Genomic DNA, 7,866 nt, shown 5'->3' with positions numbered 1-7,866 from the left:
GTAGCCAGCCCCACCCTCAATAGCCCAGGCCTCCAGTGAATTCGGCACCCCAACCCTACAGTCTCAGTGTCCCATCGGCATAGTCTGCGCCACTTGCAGCTCCTATGCCAGCCCCAGTGATTTCAGCCTCAGCCATCTCGGAGTCCCCTTTTCCCCAGCCCCAGTGATTTCAGCTCTCTGTCAACCCACAAGCTTTATTTCACTGCCAGCTCTTCTGTTCCAGCTCCAGCCACGGCTTGCCACATCTCTGCCAGCAGAATCTTCTGCAGCTTCCAAGGGCACCCTCCCCGTCTTGGCTCCAGCTCTGCAACGCTTCAGCCCCTGCCCTAGAGCCTCCAAGTCCACCCCACCATGCGTATCCCAACCCCAGAATGATTTCACCTCCAGCCCTACAGTCCCCATCCCAGGTCCAGTACTACTATGCCAGCCCCACGGTGGTCTCTGCCTCCGTCGCACAGTCCCTTACTGAGCTGCACGCTTTGTATGCCGTTCCCACTGGCAATGCCAGGCCCACTTAGCATTTCCCAGACACACACACACACACACACACTGGCTTCCGGCTGCAGCCCTACGGTGGCCCTCACACCCAGTGGCAACATGCCGGCACGGGGGGGGGGGGGGGAACTTCAGGCGCAAACAGTCCTAAAGGGCCCCTTTCAGCCCTACACGGCCCGTCCCATGCTCAGACGCAGTAGCCAGCCCCACCCTCAATAGCCCAGGCCTCCAGTGAATTCGGCACCCCAACCCTACAGTCTCAGTGTCCCATCGGCATAGTCTGCGCCACTTGCAGCTCCTATGCCAGCCCCAGTGATTTCAGCCTCAGCCATCTCGGAGTCCCCTTTTCCCCAGCCCCAGTGATTTCAGCTCTTTGTCAACCCACAAGCTTTATTTCACTGCCAGCTCTTCTGTTCCAGCTCCAGCCACGGCTTGCCACATCTCTGCCAGCAGAATCTTCTGCAGCTTCCAAGGGCACCCTCCCCGTCTTGGCTCCAGCTCTGCAACGCTTCAGCCCCTGCCCTAGAGCCTCCAAGTCCACCCCACCATGCGTATCCCAACCCCAGAATGATTTCACCTCCAGCCCTACAGTCCCCATCCCAGGTCCAGTACTACTATGCCAGCCCCACGGTGGTCTCTGCCTCCGTCGCACAGTCCCTTACTGAGCTGCACGCTTTGTATGCCGTTCCCACTGGCAATGCCAGGCCCACTTAGCATTTCCCAGACACACACACACACACACTGGCTTCCGGCTGCAGCCCTACGGTGGCCCTCACACCCAGTGGCAACATGCCGGCACGGGGGGGGGGGACTTCAGGCGCAAGCAGTCCTAAAGGGCCCCTTTCAGCCCTACACGGCCCGTCCCATGCTCAGACGCAGTAGCCAGCCCCACCCTCAATAGCCCAGGCCTCCAGTGAATTCGGCACCCCAACCCTACAGTCTCAGTGTCCCATCGGCATAGTCTGCGCCACTTGCAGCTCCTATGCCAGCCCCAGTGATTTCAGCCTCAGCCATCTCGGAGTCCCCTTTTCCCCAGCCCCAGTGATTTCAGCTCTTTGTCAACCCACAAGCTTTATTTCACTGCCAGCTCTTCTGTTCCAGCTCCAGCCACGGCTTGCCACATCTCTGCCAGCAGAATCTTCTGCAGCTTCCAAGGGCACCCTCCCCGTCTTGGCTCCAGCTCTGCAACGCTTCAGCCCCTGCCCTAGAGCCTCCAAGTCCACCCCACCATGCGTATCCCAACCCCAGAATGATTTCACCTCCAGCCCTACAGTCCCCATCCCAGGTCCAGTACTACTATGCCAGCCCCACGGTGGTCTCTGCCTCCGTCGCACAGTCCCTTACTGAGCTGCACGCTTTGTATGCCGTTCCCACTGGCAATGCCAGGCCCACTTAGCATTTCCCAGACACACACACACACACACACACACACACACTGGCTTCCGGCTGCAGCCCTACGGTGGCCCTCACACCCAGTGGCAACATGCCGGCACGGGGGGGGGGGGGGACTTCAGGCGCAAGCAGTCCTAAAGGGCCCCTTTCAGCCCTACACGGCCGGTCCCATGCTCAGACGCAGTAGCCAGCCCCACCCTCAATAGCCCAGGCCTCCAGTGAATTCGGCACCCCAACCCTACAGTCTCAGTATCCCATCGGCATAGTCTGCGCCACTTGCAGCTCCTATGCCAGCCCCAGTGATTTCAGCCTCAGCCATTTCGGAGTCCCCTTTTCCCCAGCCCCAGTGATTTCAGCTCTTTGTCAACCCACAAGCTTTATTTCACTGCCAGCTCTTCTGTTCCAGCTCCAGCCACGGCTTGCCACATCTCTGCCAGCAGAATCTTCTGCAGCTTCCAAGGGCACCCTCCCCGTCTTGGCTCCAGCTCTGCAACGCTTCAGCCCCTGCCCTAGAGCCTCCAAGTCCACCCCACCATGCGTATCCCAACCCCAGAATGATTTCACCTCCAGCCCTACAGTCCCCATCCCAGGTCCAGTACTACTATGCCAGCCCCACGGTGGTCTCTGCCTCCGTCGCACAGTCCCTTACTGAGCTGCACGCTTTGTATGCCGTTCCCACTAGCAATGCCAGGCCCACTTAGCATTTCCCAGACACACACACACACACACACACACTGGCTTCCGGCTGCAGCCCTACGGTGGCCCTCACACCCAGTGGCAACATGCCGGCACGGGGGGGGGGGACTTCAGGCGCAAGCAGTCCTAAAGGGCCCCTTTCAGCCCTACACGGCCCGTCCCATGCTCAGACGCAGTAGCCAGCCCCACCCTCAATAGCCCAGGCCTCCAGTGAATTCGGCACCCCAACCCTACAGTCTCAGTGTCCCATCGGCATAGTCTGCGCCACTTGCAGCTCCTATGCCAGCCCCAGTGATTTCAGCCTCAGCCATCTCGGAGTCCCCTTTTCCCCAGCCCCAGTGATTTCAGCTCTCTGTCAACCCACAAGCTTTATTTCACTGCCAGCTCTTCTGTTCCAGCTCCAGCCACGGCTTGCCACATCTCTGCCAGCAGAATCTTCTGCAGCTTCCAAGGGCACCCTCCCCGTCTTGGCTCCAGCTCTGCAACGCTTCAGCCCCTGCCCTAGAGCCTCCAAGTCCACCCCACCATGCGTATCCCAACCCCAGAATGATTTCACCTCCAGCCCTACAGTCCCCATCCCAGGTCCAGTACTACTATGCCAGCCCCACGGTGGTCTCTGCCTCCGTCGCACAGTCCCTTACTGAGCTGCACGCTTTGTATGCCGTTCCCACTGGCAATGCCAGGCCCACTTAGCATTCCCCAGACACACACACACACACACACACTGGCTTCCGGCTGCAGCCCTACGGTGGCCCTCACACCCAGTGGCAACATGCCGGCACGGGGGGGGGGGGGGGAACTTCAGGCGCAAACAGTCCTAAAGGGCCCCTTTCAGCCCTACACGGCCCGTCCCATGCTCAGACGCAGTAGCCAGCCCCACCCTCAATAGCCCAGGCCTCCAGTGAATTCGGCACCCCAACCCTACAGTCTCAGTGTCCCATCGGCATAGTCTGCGCCACTTGCAGCTCCTATGCCAGCCCCAGTGATTTCAGCCTCAGCCATCTCGGAGTCCCCTTTTCCCCAGCCCCAGTGATTTCAGCTCTTTGTCAACCCACAAGCTTTATTTCACTGCCAGCTCTTCTGTTCCAGCTCCAGCCACGGCTTGCCACATCTCTGCCAGCAGAATCTTCTGCAGCTTCCAAGGGCACCCTCCCCGTCTTGGCTCCAGCTCTGCAACGCTTCAGCCCCTGCCCTAGAGCCTCCAAGTCCACCCCACCATGCGTATCCCAACCCCAGAATGATTTCACCTCCAGCCCTACAGTCCCCATCCCAGGTCCAGTACTACTATGCCAGCCCCACGGTGGTCTCTGCCTCCGTCGCACAGTCCCTTACTGAGCTGCACGCTTTGTATGCCGTTCCCACTGGCAATGCCAGGCCCACTTAGCATTTCCCAGACACACACACACACACACACACTGGCTTCCGGCTGCAGCCCTACGGTGGCCCTCACACCCAGTGGCAACATGCCGGCACGGGGGGGGGGGGGGGGGGGGGAACTTCAGGCGCAAGCAGTCCTAAAGGGCCCCTTTCAGCCCTACACGGCCCGTCCCATGCTCAGACGCAGTAGCCAGCCCCACCCTCAATAGCCCAGGCCTCCAGTGAATTCGGCACCCCAACCCTACAGTCTCAGTGTCCCATCGGCATAGTCTGCGCCACTTGCAGCTCCTATGCCAGCCCCAGTGATTTCAGCCTCAGCCATTTCGGAGTCCCCTTTTCCCCAGCCCCAGTGATTTCAGCTCTTTGTCAACCCACAAGCTTTATTGTACTGCCACATCTTCTGTTTCAGTTCTGGATCCACGTAGTCCCAGCTATGCTTCATCATGCTCTTACTGTTTTGCAGGACAGGGTATTTGCTTCAGCTACATGTCTGTATAGTTTCAGCTCACCTCCTGAACCCATATTCCAGCCCCAATCTGATAATCCTAACTCCACTAACAGTTCTAGACTCCCTCTCCCATCCCTTAATGATTTCATCGCCACTCACACACTTGACATCTTGGCTCCATATTCCCTATCCCAGCCCCAAAGACGCTTGTCCTCAAATCCTACCATATTTCTGTCTCCTGCAGTTCTGCTTGCTCAGCTCCAGCTCCTCAGCTTCTCGCTGCCAGCAGCTAAAAGCCGCTGCTGCTTCTCACTGCAGCCCGGGGCTGTTGATAAGGCCAGAAATCAATTACTGTGATCACTACAGCATCTCTTGGAGTTGTCCCACCCATCCTGAAGGGATCCCATCTCTGGGGAGACTTGAGGCCTGATGCCCAACATGTACCTTCCCCCCCGCTCTTGACCTCCCAACCCTCTCGCAAAGGCCCCCTCCCTCACTTCCCCCAGGCAGCCCATGTTTCAGCCCGAGCCCTACAACCCTTATTGAGTTAACATCAGATATGTAGTAATAACAACTTACTAAAAGTTTGTAATAAAAGAGCAAAATAATGAAGTAGTTTAATAAAGGAAGCTGTGATTACTGCAAAGAAAAGCAAAATAAAACTTAAAAATGGAAAAAAACCCAGCTTTATTCCCAGCATTTCCCAGTTGTCTAAATGCAGAAAACGACAAAACGGGTGCTCCCCGGCCGCCACTAGCAGCAGCTGTTCGCCCTTAGACGCTCCAGGTCCCCCCAGCGGCCGCCAGAGCCGCGCAGGGCGCGGCGTAAAGAACTGGGCACCGCCGCCCCCCCACAGACGCAGGAGCCGCGTCCGTGCTCACCAGCGCTCCGCGCAGCGACATCCGCGCGGGTCCCGTCCTGGCGCTGCGGCGCTCCTCAGGTCGGGCACCTGCAGCTCCCGCCGCCTCGGCGCCGCCCCTCGCCGCCGCCGCGCCGCCCCTCGCCGCCGCCGCGCCGCCCCTCGCCGCCGCCTCCGCCGCCGCCGCCTCCTCGGCGCCGCCCAACTAACGCCCGCCTCCCCAGCGCACGCTATTTATAGGCAATAGCCGGCCAGCCCAGCCAATCACATCCCGAGGCAGCGCCGGCTCCGCCAATCCCAGCCCGCCCCTTCCCGCCGCACTCTGTTCCGCGACCCCCCGCAGTCCCCTCACGGCCCGCTCCCGCGATTCCGCCCGCTGCCCGCCGTCTCCCCGTTTACTTGGCAGAACTCTCCCCGCCCTTTCCAAGCCCCAGCATCACCTGACGAGGCTCCGCCGGCTCCCAAAGCAGCGGCGGCGGGAGCAGAGCACCAGGCGAACGATCGCCCAGGGCCACGCCCGGATTGATCGGGCGGCTGTGATTGGACAGGGCGGAGAAAGGCGGGCCGGCATTGGCGGGGCCCGGAAGCTGCGCGGCTGCAGCTCATGGGAGCGCGGGGCGCTCAGCCGGAAGGAGCCAGTGCTGCTCCAAGGGTCCGCGGTCGCGCTGGGTCCCGCTCCCGATACTCCCCTCCCCTTCTCCGACCTCTCGTGCCCAGGTCCCGGCTAAAAGGGCTGCCCGGGAGTGGTTGCGGGTGGCAAAGTCGGGCTCTGCGTTCGTATCCCGGACCAGGGAGGGGCGGTGACTTCGTGAGGAGAGGGTCGGCGGCAGCGAGGGGGCCGCGGAGCGGGGAGGGCGTGCGGAGTCCGCTGCGGGTTCCGGGCACCTCTTCCCCGGCAGCGGTTCCCCTTCTGCGGGGACTTGGACTGCACCGACTGCGTGCTGGCCGAGATCGGCGCTCTGGCCAAAATACTGACATGCCAGCCCGCCGCCTGCTGCGGGCCCGCTGCTCCCCCTCCTTCTCCTCCGCAGTCCTCGGTGAAGCCGGAGCTGATCTGCGCCCCGGTGCTGCGGGACCTGCTGGGGGAGGCTATCGAGGTAAGTGTGGGGCTACTGCACTGGAGGCCAAGTGTTTCAACACTACAATGGCATAATCAACAGCATTAATTAGTCTCGTGTTCTTCATGTTCCTCGATGTTAAGAACGCTACCAGCCTCTACTAGTGAAATAACATACATAGTAAGTGTTATTGGTGTTAATATTCGGGTAAGAATTGTTAGAATTAACACAGGTAGTGTGTTAGCTGGTGTTTACCATGATGCTCTGCTTCCCCACAGTATGACAAGATCCTGAAGCTGACCTCAGATGCAAAGGTAATTGAGCACTGCTGGCCTTCCAACCATCCCCCGATGGAGACATGCTCCAGGGGTGGGCAGCAATGCAGCTGGGAATACCTTGCCAGAGTGGTGCAAGCAGTCCTAAAGGGCCCCTTTCAGCCCTACACGGCCCGTCCCATGCTCAGACGCAGTAGCCAGCCCCACCCTCAATAGCCCAGGCCTCCAGTGAATTCGGCACCCCAACCCTACAGTCTCAGTGTCCCATCGGCATAGTCTGCGCCACCTGCAGCTCCTATGCCAGCCCCAGTGATTTCAGCCTCAGCCATTTCGGAGTCCCCTTTTCCCCAGCCCCAGTGATTTCAGCTCTTTGTCAACCCACAAGCTTTATTTCACTGCCAGCTCTTCTGTTCCAGCTCCAGCCACGGCTTGCCACATCTCTGCCAGCAGAATCTTCTGCAGCTTCCAAGGGCACCCTCCCCGTCTTGGCTCCAGCTCTGCAACACTTCAGCCCCTGCCCTAGAGCCTCCAAGTCCACCCCACCATGCGTATCCCAACACACTAGAAAAAAACTAGGAAAACCACACTATAAAAAGGAGCTGCAAATCAAGATTCGATGGAGCGTGGAGTGGGGGGTGACCCCTCATGTTCCCCAGCGTTGCTTGTTCCGTCTACATCAAATAAAACAATCTAAATCTTGCTAAATATCAAGACTTCTATGCTGATGTTAAGAGAATTCCTCTCTCTCATCCGAGTCCTGCTGAATAAAAAGTACAATTAGGAAGAATGACGCTGGGGAGAGATGAAAGATTAAACATTTTTTTCAAAGTACCTCTGCATCAACTAAGACCCATTACAGGCATCACACCTACATGCTGCAGACAAATGATTGATTTTCCAAGGTGTACTTTGAAACATACTGTATCCTGCTTTGGAATCTGTACCAAAATTCAAAGTATCCTGTTCTGGATCCAGGAATTTTGAGATTACTCTAAGACAAATTGCTCCCACTCACATGTGGCTCTGACAACATTGGCATCATTAGGGAGACCTGGGCCCACTGCTGAGGATCAGGTATGCCTATGAATTGCCAGAACCAGCAACAAGCCACAGTTATTCCTTATGTCCTGAAACCCAGGGAACAAACAGGGTATGCGCACGTGCAAACAAGACAAAAGACGTGTTTGCACAGACACCTGCATGGATACACGTGCAGTGTGTGCTAACTAAAATCCATTTGCATGGACCCACAAGAGCTTGCACAGA

Source organism: Cinclus cinclus, chromosome 9 (assembly GCF_963662255.1).
Source record: "Cinclus cinclus chromosome 9, bCinCin1.1, whole genome shotgun sequence".
NCBI classification, from domain to species: domain Eukaryota; kingdom Metazoa; phylum Chordata; class Aves; order Passeriformes; family Cinclidae; genus Cinclus; species Cinclus cinclus.
Note: the sequence above shows the minus strand (reverse complement) of the source record.